A 13645-nucleotide genomic window follows, 5' to 3' on the forward strand; every position below is an offset into this window, starting at 1 on the left:
TGATGCAAAAAACTTACCAATTGTGAGCCCACTCCAAGTGTCTGTCCACCCCTTCCTTCTTCTTCTGGGAGCTCCTCTTCATCTTGTGATTCCTGTTTTGAAATAAAAGGCAATGAATAGACATATATTACTGAGATGATGGATTTTGGAAATAAAAACTTACCGTCAAACGCTGACGATGCGAGGGAGGGCTCTCAGAAGAAGATGTGCTGTCTTCCTCATGGCCAGACTCCATGGCTGTGGGTGGTGTTTCTGCTGCTGCCATTGCTGCTGCTGCTGCTGCATCTTTTGGGCGGCTGTTGAATAAAGAGAAACAAAGGGCCAATGAATATCTTGATATTCCATAGCCCTAGTTTGGAGGAATGGGGGATTTGATAATTACCGTCTCTCATCTGCTGCTGGACTCCCCTCCCGTTGTTCAGCATGCTGCTCCATTTGGGGTGGTGCTGGTGCTGCTGCAGATGTCTGCTGCCTTCTCCTGCTCCTGGTTCTTGGCTTGGGTGGCATGTTGGGTGTGGCTGAGGGTCCCACTGTCTTGCTTTTATATATGTCTTGTGGGCAGAGCTACTGAGCATGCTCAGACCAAAAAAACCGGATCAGGCGCATTGCGGCGCTCATAGGCTTTCGTGTCCGGCTTTTTCGCCGGAGACAAAAAACGTTACAGTAGCCGTTTTTTCCAGACGCCGGATCGCGTCACATTGCCGGATCCGGCGAAAATCGGATGAAACGCATGGCCATCCGGCTCGATCCGGCTCTAATGCAAGTCAATGGGGGGGAAACCGGATCCGGCATTGCATTTCGCCGGATCCGGTTTTTGTCAAAAGCGCCGGATCGCGCCTGACGGCGAAAACCTGATGTGTGAAAGAGGCCTTAACCAGCTGAATTTGAGTGAATTTGCCAAATTTGACTTTCCATAGATTCACTTGCTACCTTTAATATATTCCTTAATCTACAGCAACAAGTATCATTGGCAACAACTTGTCTTAAAGAAGACATGCAAGAACGTTTAAGTCTGCTCCCCTGAGTATTCCGCTCTTTTTTTTTTTTTATAAATCATCCATACGGTGTAAGAGATGTAGGCCTTTATATTTACAGCCAATGTTTTTAGTCTTTACAGAGTGGGTGGTGCTCACTGAGTAATTATGCAGATTAGCCTAAATACACGCCCCCGAAGAACCCTGTGAGCCACGCCCCCTTTGCAAAAAAAAATAGCACTAAATATATAGGCCCATATTTTTGATGTAGTATGGCGTATTTTATAAAAAAAAAAAAATGGAATACTCAGGGGAGCAGCAGGAATAAAATAAGGGAACAAACTGGCCACTTTTGAGCTGGAGACAGATTGTTTTTAAGCCGGCGATTCACACGAGACAGATGTTAGCTGACGGCCCGAGAAACGCTAGGCCATCTCTCTCGACTCCAACAATACACAGAAACGCTTGGCTCGGCAAACCTTTGATGTATTTTCATAAGAGAGACAGAAGGAAGGCTCTGGCGATAACGTATCTCTCCTGAAAGCAAATGGATCGGGCATCGAAATTCAACCTGCCCTATCCTTCTCTGTTGGGGGAAGAATCACAAAACTTCCATACACGTCAGATGATCGGCATGTCGAGACGACTTTCATCTAATGTATATGGGGGCCTTTAATGACTACCAGCTGAGGTTCTCAGGAAGTCCTATGTGCTATATAGGAGACTGCCACTGTATGCTTAATAGGCATATTGGAGATAGAAAGTAGAGGTTGTTTTTATATAAAATGTGAGGACATAGAAAAACAAAAAAAGCAAACTAGAAAAGGGTAAGAACACAGAAGATTATAGGTTATATGTGTTCTTTATACTCAGGGCGAAGCTCGGGGGAGATATTGTGCTGTAAACGGACACACAGGCTATAGTTACGCTTATTAAAAGCCAGGATGGGTGAAGGGTCATATTTTTCGACACTCCACTTTTATATATGAACAGTCTCCTCGGGGTTTATAACTTTTCCTATTTAGGTCACCGAGTCCATTTAAGTGGTACGTGAAGTCTGTCACTTGAATGTGGTACTTTATAAAAGAACCATCCCACGTGCAAATGTAATAAGTGCAAGGCTACTTCTTGCCATAGGCCATGGGGTTGGTCAGGCAGTGGATCACGGGCCCGTCGTCTAAGTAAGATTTTATTACGTTTGGGTTCATAACGTAATCTTCTGAGTAATGTAAGAAGCAGCTAGGAGACCGGGGACAAGTGTAGATATAATACAAAATTATTTCCGAGGATGGAGATCACCAAGGTGCGAGAAGGAAGACATCAAGTAAATACTGAAGTTTCCGCATCAAGAAAAAACTTTTCTTAAAGGTGTTGTATATAAGATAAGTGATAACTTGGTGGTTGTCCTACGGCCAGGACCCACACTTAACTTGGTGGTTGTCCCATGGCCAGGGTCCACACCTAACTTGGTGGTTGTCCCATGGCCAGGGTCCACACCTAACTTGGTGGTTGTCCCATGGCCAGGATCCACACCTAACTTGGTGGTTGTCCCATGGCCAGGGTCCACACCTAACTTGGTGGTTGTCCCATGGCCAGGATCCACACCTAACTTGATGGTTGTCCCACGGCCAGGGTCCACACCTAACTTGGTGGTTGTCCCATGGCCAGGGTCCACACCTAACTTGGTGGTTGTCCCATGGCCAGGTTCCACACCTAACTTGGTGGTTGTCCCATGGCCAGGTTCCACACCTAACTTGGTGGTTGTCCCACGGCCAGGACCCACACCTAACTTGATGGTTGTCCTATGGCCAGGGTCCACACCTAACTTGGTGGTTGTCCCATGGCCAGGGTCCACACCTAACTTGTTGGCTGTCCCACGGCCATGACCCACACCTAACTTGGTGGTTGTCCCATGGCCAGGGTCCACACCTAACTTGGTGGTTGTCCCATGGCCAGGGCCCACAGCTATCGGCAGATATTTCCGACGGGAAACTTTCATCCCAGTTACAAAATGGTGCGGCAGGTCACATGCTCAACCTCAGCTCCACTCATGCTCTATGGGGCTGCCCAAAAAATCCAATGCTTGGCAGCACCATAGGGAGTAAACGGAGTGCAGACTGCACATTCACATTGCCTCTCCACTGTAACAGAAAAAAGTTCCTTCTTCTGCCAATTGATAATATCAGACCTCCACCGGTCAAGGAGTTATCACCTAATCACTGGGTACATAATAACTTGTTTATCCGAACCCGAACAAAGGCATTATAAACATTTTCCACAAATAACCCCACCCTAATAAATTGAAGGTCTTGAGTTTTGTTTATCTATAAAATTTGGAAAATTTTCATCTACATTATATATGGTTCTGGGAAGGCTGGGTGACTTATAAACCCACAGAGTATTGTGGACATCATGGTTTGATGCCACACTATTCAGGAGCCTCCTGATGAACATAACTGAGGGGAAACGCGTAGAGCCACATACTGGGATCTAGATAAGTACTGGACAATATTTAGGATGTAGGCTGAATTGATTGTTACTTGTGGAAACTTTCCCCCAGGTTTTATATTTGGTTATACCTGGGTCTGGGATCTAGCCCTCACCCCTACTACTACTAGCCTAACTTTAGGTCGACCATTTGAGTTAATGTTATTTTCGTAAGCTTGGAGACCATTATAGGATTATCCAGGTTGCACTAGGATCAGTCATCGACGAGCAAGGGTGCAACTTGCGCTATATCCAAGGTACCCAACTAGTTATGAGTGAATGTGCTCAGATAAAGCGTTGTCCGAGCATGCTCGGGTGCTAACAGAGTGTCTTTGGCTTGCTCAAAAAATATGTTCGAACTGCTGCGGCTGCATGTCTCGTGACTGTTCAGCAGTTGCAACACATCTACTGCTTTATTAAATGCTATGGAAAGGTAGGCGAAGAAGTTAGCTACTTCCTCTTTCACCGATATCACCAGGGTAGGCGGAGAAGTTAGCTACTTCCTCTTTCACCGATATCACCAGGGTAGGCGGAGAAGTTAGCTACTTCCTCTTTCACCGATATCACCAACTACTTTCTATTGGCTTTGAGCTCCACTCCAAAAAGTGCCTGAAAAAAAATCATTTAAAAAACTTTTATATTTGTATTATAAACATTATAGACATAGGCGCTGCAGAGAATTTGTACACATTCTGCCAGAATTTCCTATCCTGTGACCAGTTTCTCATTAGGAGCCCCCCCATGCCAGAGAAGTTGACAACCGCTTAAATGTGGTGCCCGGCCAATAAAACCCAAAAATGCTTAAATTATTATTTTATGCAGCTTACTAATGAAATTCCCATCTGAAAGGTGCCACTATCTTCAATTTTAAGGTCTGGTCCCAACAAGTCCTCTTCTCGTTTGCTGTCCGCGTTTCCTGCGTTGGCACCTGATTAAAGTTTTATGTTAAGGGGGCTAGCTGACTGCCCTTTTATTAGCCGAGTCAGCCCCCCTTGTATGTCACAGCCACTAAATAGACAGACCAAGGGGGGATTTAGCTATTGAAATGGGCAGTCAGCCAGCCCCCTTCACAAAAATATCTGATCATGTGCAGACGCAGGAAACCTGCCAGGACGGTGACGGGAGCTTACAGCTGAAGATCGGGACACTTTATAGACGCCAACTGTATTGGGAAGCGCCTATCTTACATTACGTCCCAATACGGAAGTGAATGGCGTTAGGCCGGCCCTTTAAGAACAGTTCTATTCTGGACCCTTAAAACCAAATTGTCTTTTTTTTCATGTTTGCATTGAACTATATTTTTTTATTTTTTCAACTTTTTAGTCATTCATTCATTTAGTTTTTATGTTGTTTTTTTTACAATTTAATACTTTTTTATTGAAGCTAACTTATCTTTTTCTTTCTTCTTTCCTCTGATCACTAGACCCAGCACAAAGTCATGCATACATTGCACCACAACAACGACGTCCTGCTGAACCTACTAATGAAAAGCTGAGCCGAAGGGAGGGTCGCAGGTGAGGAGGAGGAACGCAGGGTTTGGGCCTGACAGTCTTGGTCTAGCAACGTGACTGCTGGACCGTGGTGCTGTGCATCTTTTTTTCTCAACTCTAGCGCTAATACTACGCTGTTGTATAAAACTGGCAGGCAAATTATGAGAGGATACCATTGATGACATCGAGTCATTTTCCTGCTGTAAATTTTGCATTTTCCGAGTTTTCATTGTGGATTTTGATACGGACGAAACTTTTTGCACAGCAATAAAAATCCCAACGGAAAGGGCCACGTTGCAGAATTAAAGACGTGCAGCCTGCTCAGAATTCGATGTGGAATTTTTTGAAATTTTGAGCCAAAAGTGTTTGTTAAAACCTCATTCACTTAAATGGTACTGTGCAAATATTGCAACCAACATTCAGGAGCAAATACTAACAACTGGGGCAAGTTTAGACATCCATGACACGCGTTCCGTGTAGGACCAGGAGGATCAAACTGCCTGCGGATCTCTTGGCCTGAACTTGATAGGTATAGATGAGGCTTGTTGCGCTCAGCTCGGGAGAGACCCGCAGCCGGTCCGTACATCACGGTCCATCCACAAATGTCAGCGTTTCATCCTAAGATATGCCTCATAACAGACAAATGTCTGTGTCAGACTCTGGATCCTTTGACATCCCCCTAGATGCCATAAAGAGAGAGCGGTATAATTATCATAGAATCCTAGAATGTTAGAGTTGGAAGGGACCTCCAGGGCTCAAAGCAGGATTCGCTAAGTCATCCCAGTCAGATGTCTGTCCAGCCTCTGTGTGAAGACTTCCAGTGAAGGAGAACTCGCCACCTCTCGTGGCAGCCTGTTCCACTCATTGATCACCCTCACTGTCAAAAAGTTTTTTCTAATATCTATTCTGTATCTTCTCTCCAGTTTCCTTGTGTGGAAGCAGAGATGGGCTGCTAGAGAGAAAACCGTAACCTCTTCCAAACTCATTAGATGCCGCCATCAATTTTGACGGTGGCATCTAAACGGTCCAACTACTGAGATTGGACATAATGGGTAGGATTTGCTGATGTCTGTTGAAAACTCGTCCCCGCTACGCTATATGACATTTTTTGGAAAGCCAAAGTGCTACACTGTATATGTACTTACAAATAGCGAAAAGCATAATGATCAGCTTTATCCCAATGGGGATTTCGGAGTCCCCTACTCAGGATCTATGGGTTTGCCAAGGATTAAATCCCCACTGATCTGCAAGTTCTCACCTCTCCTGCACAGATCTACTGCTGTTACTGAGGACTTCTTACGGCTGTATCCCACTGACACGATCCCATACGCTAGGTACAGGACGTATCACCGATACTTACTGTAGCATCCGGCATATTGTAGCTTACTATCAAAATTCCAATTGGGATTTTGCAAAAGGTGAGATGGGTCTGTGGCTCATAATCAAATCACAACAAGCTGGGAATGAGCAGAAGTTTCCTCCTCCACAGTTGTGTGGGCAATTTTAATTTCATCAATCTATCCATCACCGTGAGAGGGTGGAATAGAAATCGAGAGTAAGTAACCGGCCTTCTGCAAACCAATCTGTTCCAATTGCTCATCTGTTCAAGAAGGAGCCAAAAAATCTCAGGTATTTGGCGCTCGTCTGACAATTAAAGAGAAGGAAGTTTTGCCAGGAGAGAGCGGTTATTGTGCTGTTATGGGAGCGCTGACGGGTTCAGCAATTGTTCTACAGATCAAAACATCGTGAAACAAGAGGAAATGGCCGGAGTGTGACAAGTTGTGTGCCGTCCAAACCTTCTACAAGACGGAGCCGCCATAAAGGAGGAGCCGTACAGCTGCAACATTGCCCACAATAAAGGATGCATTTTTCCATTACTTAGAGTGAATCAAAAGTTTCAGGAATAAGATGAGAAATAGTGACCCAGACTGTATAGGAAGGGTTCTTATAAAACTACCCCCCACACCTTATTATAGGACTATTTTCATCCTCCAATGCCTTGGGTTATGTGTAAAAAAGGATTGGTGTAAATTGTAATCTCTACACAGCTAATTCCATACAGTATTATAGTAGTTATATTCTTGTACATAGGGAGCAGTATTATAGTAGTTATATTCTTGTACATAGGGAGCAGTATTATAGTAGTTATATTCTTGTACATAGGGAGCAGTATTATAGTAGTTATATTCTTGTACATAGGGAGTAGTATTATAGTAGTTATATTCTTGTACATAGGAGCAGTATTATAGTAGTTATATTCTTGTACATAGGGGCAGTATTATAGTAGTTATATTCTTGTACATAGGGGCAGTATTATAGTAGTTATATTCTTGTATATAGGAGCAGTATTATAGTAGCTATAGTCTTGTACATAGGGAGCAGTATTACAGTAGTTATATTCTTGTACATAGGAGCAGTATTATAGTAGTTATATTCTTGTACATAGGGAGCGGTATTATAGTAGTTATATTCTTGTACATGGGGGCAGTATTATAGTAGTTATATTCTTGTACATAGGTGGCAGTATTATAGTAGTTATAGTCTTGTACATAGGGGCAGTATTATAGTAGTTATATTCTTGTACATAGGGGGCAGTATAATAGTAGTTATATTCTTGTACATGGGGGCAGTATTATAGTAGTTATATTCTTGTACATAGGGGGCAGTATTATAGTAGTTATATTCTTGTACATGGGGGCAGTATTATAGTAGTTATATTCTTGTACATAGGTGGCAGTATTATAGTAGTTATAGTCTTGTACATAGGGGCAGTATTATAGTAGTTATATTCTTGTACATAGGGGGTAGTATAATAGTAGTTATATTCTTGTACATAGGGGCAGTATTATAGTAGTTATATTCTTGTACATAGGGGCAGTATTATAGTAGTTATATTCTTGTACATAGGGGGCAGTATTATAGTAGTTATATTCTTGCACATAGGAGCAGTATTATAGTAGTTATATTCTTGTACATAGGGGCAGTATTATAGTAGTTATATTCTTGTACATAGGAGCAGTATTATAGTAGTTATATTCTTGTACATAGGGGCAGTATTATAGTAGTTATATTCTTGTACATAGGGGCAGTATTATAGTAGTTATATTCTTGTACATAGGAGCAGTATTATAGTAGTTATATTTTTGTACATAGGGGGCAGTATTATAGTAGTTATATTCTTGTACATAGGAGCAGTATTATAGTAGTTATATTCTTGTACATAGGGGCAGTATTATAGTAGTTATATTCTTGTACATAGGGGTAGTATTATAGTAGTTATATTCTTGTACATAGGAGCAGTATTATAGTAGTTATATTCTTGTACATAGGGGGCAGTATTATAGTAGTTATATTCTTGTACATAGGGGCAGTAGTATAGTAGTTATATTATTTTCCATAAGGGGGCAGTATTAGTACAGTTATTTTTCTGCACATGAAGCACAGTGTTATAGCAGTGTTATTTTTGCACTGATGGTGTCAGTGTTATGAATTGTGATTGAATATATAAATATAACTATTATTATGTTGTGATGACTGTATTATGTGATGTAAGACCTAGGATATTGCATTTCACATTAATGAAGGAACAACAGCCTTTGTGTCCGTCTGCCTCCATCCTCCTCACTATCTCTCCATCTTCCCCTCTCCATCATAAATGACAGTCTGGAGAACATGTGACTCACAAATGTGACACTGATTTATGTGTCTCAGTCGGGATTCTGATACGATCACTCGCCAAATCCGTTTACAAATGCTAAACAAGACGAATGTAGATTTGTTTAGCGTTTTGTTTCTGCTGATTTTCTGGGACGTGCAGAATCATTCATGACCACATGGGGAGCGGGGCCACAAGTTATGAGACGTCCTCAGCAGTTGGTTTACGGACACTTAAATCTGCCGCATTAATTCAATTGTCATCTGTCAGGACTGCGTGGCTCCCAGTAGGACTGGGTTCACACAGGGACCAGAGAAAACTGCACCAAGTGTAGTATCACGTTACATCAAATATCAGAAAACTTACACTTTGTGCTTTAGTGTAAAACACACCTGGTTGTTTATAAGGATGGGACACGAAAGAACAACTTTAACAGAGCCTTGAAGACTTTTGTACTCCTTGCTTCCCTTTTTCCTGCCTTCTTTTCTGGATCGAACGCCATGGCAACAAACTTTACATATATTAACAGTAGAAGAGAATATAAGAAACTAATGTATTTGTTAAATATCAGTGAAACAAGCTTCCTACTCCATTTATGAGCCACTTCTCCTCCACCCCTCTGCCTCCTGAACGCTTTGTTGAAGCAGAAAAAATACACCTCCAATCCATGTTGGTGAAAGCAAGAGGAACTTGCCAGCTCGCTGAGGGATCAGATAACAGCTGCCTATTGAAGTCTATGGAGAGAGGAGGGAGGAGTAGAGTGAGTAAGACCTAGAGATACACAATGGGTGCTGTTGGTTTCTAGTTAGCTTTTATCTTACCTCAGTGCTGCATTCACAGCTACACTGCTCAGCACTGTTGTATATTGCCCTCCATGCTGCTGCTTTCTAGTAAGTGCTTTATCTCACCATGTAACTGGACTCATAGCTACACTGCTCAGTACTCTTTATAATGTACTCTGCTATGCTCTATGCTAGTCAGCGTTTTATCTCACATCAGCTCTAGATTCACAAATACAATGCTCAGCACTGTTGTATAATGTCCTTCATGCTGCTGCTTTTTAGTAAGTGCTTTATCTCACCATGTAATGGGACTCATAGCTAGACTGCTCAATACTGTTTATAATGTACTCTGCTATGCTCTATGCTAGCCAGCGTTTTATCTCACTTCAGTTCTAGATTCACAGATACAGTGCTCAGTACTGTTGTATAATGTCCTCCATGCTGCTGCTTTCTAGTAAGTGCTTTATCTCACCATGTAACTGGACTCATAGCTACATTACTCAGCACTGTTTATAAAGTACTCCGCTATGCACATGCTAGTCAGCGTTTTATCTCAGTTCAGTTCTAGATTCACAGACATAGTGCTCAGCACTGTTGTATAATCTCACCTCATAACTGGATTCATAGCTACATTGCTCAGTACTGGTGATAATGTACTCTGCTATGCTCCATGCTAGTCAACGTTTTATCTAATTTCAGTCCTGGACTCACAGATACACTGATCAGTTTTGCTCTATAATGTCCTGTGTTCTTCTTCTTTCTAATTAGTATTTTATCTCAACCCAGAGCTGGATTCACATTGACAAGGCTGAGTACTTATGTATAATGTCCTCCATGTTGCTGCTGCTTCTGAACATATGCTATTTGGAAACAGGAGAGAAGGAATCTTTCATGTCTGTGTGTGCTGTGTATGGGAAACATCTTAGCAGCTAGTATCCACTAGTATATGTGATTCTTCTCTTTTTACCAGGAATCTCCCTGACGTCCTTTTACCTGCACAGATCCTGGAAGAGTTTTCCTCTGTTTTAGAGTTGAGCGACTTTTGTTTTTTTATGGTCGAGTTTCGTTTCGTGAAACCCGACTTTTCCAAAAGTCGGGTCGAGCAAGATCGGCCGATTATAGGGAAAAGTCGGGGTCGTCCCGAAACACGAAACCCAATGTAAGTCAATGGGGAATAAAAGTCGGCAGTGAGAGGAGGACAGTAAACACACCTACAGTGCCCATTTGAATGCCAAAAGCATCAATTCTTCTTACTTAAGCTGGTCAACCTTAATTAACTTTATAATACAAGTTACGCACTGAAAAATGGGGGTTATTTGGCTAAAGTTGTGGGGGGGGGCTGGCTGCAGGTTTTCATGTGCCCTGGGCGAAAGAGCGCCCCTTTAACACATACCACAACTCATCATGCTCCGATACGGCAGAGAAATAGCGGTATAGTACAATGAAAAATACCTCACTTTTTACATCTCATGACAAGGCCCATCTATTTCTCCATACAGAATCATTGGTCCCATATAATGTTTGAAACAGTATATGATGAGCTCCACATAATGCTACAGTATATGTTGGTCCCCATGGATGAAGCTCCACTGTCTTATGGGCCCAAATAATGCTCCAAACATAATGGGCCCCATTTCTAATGCTCTAGTGTATAATGGGCCCTGTAAATGCTGCTCCAGTGTCTGATGTCCACCTTTGGAATGTTCCAGTGTATGGTGGGCCCCATCTATCATTCTCCAGAGTATAGTGCTCCCCAAAAATTGCTGTCCCAACATTGAAAACAATCAAATAAGTCTCCTCGCTAGGGAATCCCTGTACTAGTCTGGACTCCTCGTCGTCCCCATCTTCCATCTCACTGCACAGTATTTCAACCTTGCAAGTGCTGTGATCCTGAGCAAGCAGGGGGGGCCCACTCGTTGGCGACGGCACTGGCACAGGGCCCCTGATAGTACGGTGGTGTGTCTGATGGCGGGTGGGCCGAACCTGCACTTTCATCTGTAGCTTCCTCTTTGTCACTGTGTAAGATGGAACTGTATATGGGAAGGGTAACCTGAGTTTCATCAGGGTCAGATTCAGGCCGTGTAGCGTGCGAGGGGAATGTAGTGGTCTGGGTCAATGTACCAGCAGATTCATCGAGCAGTGGCTGGTAGTGTTGAGCATTCCGATACCGCAAGTATCGGGTATCGGCCGATACTTGCTGTATCGGAATTCCGATACCGACATCCGATATTTTTTCAATATCGGGCATCGGAATCGGAAGTTCAAAGTTGATTGACAGCCGAAATGACGTCATCATGATGCGCCGTCATTTCGGGCCTTCCGGGGGTCTCTGCCGGCCTGCCGGGGGGCTGTGCCGGCCTGCCGGGGGGCTGTGTGGACTGCCCGGGTTCTGTACCGGCCTGCCGGGGGGCTGTGCTGATGTCCGGGGGTCTGTGCAGGCATCGTCCGATGGGACTACAACTCTCATCTGGCGATGCCTGCTACCATGACAGTGATTGACACATTAGCCAATGATGGGACAGTAGTAGTCCCATCATCCGGCTAATGTGTTAAATGTTTTAAAAAAAAAAAAAAAAAAAAATACTACATACATACTACATACATACTACATGCATGCTACATACATACTACATGCTACATACATACCACATATATACTACATGCATGCTACATACATACTACATGCTACATACATACTACATGCTACATACATGCTACATACATACTACACACAGCTTTTACCATAAAGTGAGACTAGGGATTTTTTTGTTTTTAAGTGGCGGAGGAATACAGTGCGGAAGGATACCTACCTTCCGTCATTGGATTCATGCAGCCCGTAGAGAGCGGCAGCATCAGCTGATGCTGCAGTTCTCTACCCAAGATCGTCGTGGGACACACTCGTGGACTGCTTCGGATCGTGGGTGAGTATTTTTGTGGTTTGTTATGTTAATATTTATTCCGTAGACGACAATGGCTTCGGGGAACAATGTGACAAGTATTGGTAAGTATGTTACTCTATGTTATATGTACTGTATGTCTATGTATGTATTGTATGAATGTATTGTATGTATGTAGTATATATGTGGTATGTATGTAGCATGTAGTATGTATGTAGTATGTATGTAGCATGTAGTATGTATGTAGTATGTATGTAGCATGCATGTAGTATGTATGTAGCATGCATGTAGTATATATGTAGTATGTATGTAGTATGTATGTCGTATATATGTAGCATGTAGTATGTATGTAGTATGTATGTAGCATGTAGTATGTATGTAGCATGTAGTATGTATGTAGCATGCATGTATTATATATGTAGTATGTATGTAGTATATATGTAGCATGTAGTATGTATGTAGCATGCATGTAGTATGTATGTAGTATGTATGTAGCATGTAGTATGTATGTAGCATGCATGTAGTATATATGTAGCATGTATGTAGTATATATGTAGCATGTAGTATGTATGTAGCATGCATGCAGTATGTATGTAGCATGCATGTAGTATATATGTAGTATGTATGTAGTATGTATGTAGCATGTAGTATGTATGATGCATATATGTAGTATGTATGTAGCATGTAGTATATATGTAGTATGTATGTAGCATGTAGCATGTATGTAGCATGCATGTAGTATGTATGTAGTATGTATGTAGCATGTATGTAGCATGTAGTATGTATGTAGCATGCATGTAGTATGTATGTAGCATGCATGCAGTATGTATGTAGCATGCATGTAGTATATATGTAGTATGTATGTAGTATGTATGTAGCATGTAGTATGTATGATGCATATATGTAGTATGTAGTATGTATGATGCATATATGTAGTATGTAGTATGCATGTAGTATGTATGTAGCATGTAGCATGCATGTAGTATGTATGTAGTATGTATGTAGTATGTATGTAGCATGTATGTAGCATGCATGTAGTATATATGTAGTATGTAGTATGTATTTAGCATGTAGTATGTATGTATGTAGTATTTTTTTTTTTTTTACATTTAACACATTAGCCGGATGATGGGACTACTACTGTCCCATCATTGGCTAATGTGTCAATCACTGTCATGGTAGCGGGCATCGCCCGATGGGACTTGTAGTCCCATCGGACGATGCCTGCACAGACCCCCGGACATCAGCACAGCCCCCCGGCAGGCCGGCACAGCCCCCCCGGCAGGCCGGTACAGACCCCCACAGGGTGCACAGACCCCGGGCAGTCCGCACAGCCCACCGGCAGGCCGACACAGACCCC

At 42.6% G+C, this 13645-nt stretch overlaps 1 protein-coding gene and 1 long non-coding RNA gene across 6 annotated transcripts in view; both read right to left on the bottom strand.

Annotated features, from left to right (window-relative positions):
- LOC141084475 (teneurin-4-like) overlaps positions 1-13645 on the bottom strand; it is a 1565389-nt gene that overhangs the window by 1073733 nt on the left and 478011 nt on the right. The window lies entirely within an intron of this gene.
- Positions 2484-3702, bottom strand: LOC141084474 (uncharacterized). The gene is made up of 2 exons (XR_012231005.1): positions 2868-3702; positions 2484-2831 (listed from the first exon to the last, which is right to left on the bottom strand). It is a non-coding gene; the product is annotated as an uncharacterized lncRNA (long non-coding RNA).

Source organism: Dendrobates tinctorius, unplaced genomic scaffold (assembly GCF_039654945.1).
Source record: "Dendrobates tinctorius isolate UK_male_01 unplaced genomic scaffold, ASM3965494v1 ptg000023l, whole genome shotgun sequence".
In the NCBI taxonomy this organism is placed as follows: Eukaryota; Metazoa; Chordata; class Amphibia; order Anura; family Dendrobatidae; genus Dendrobates; species Dendrobates tinctorius.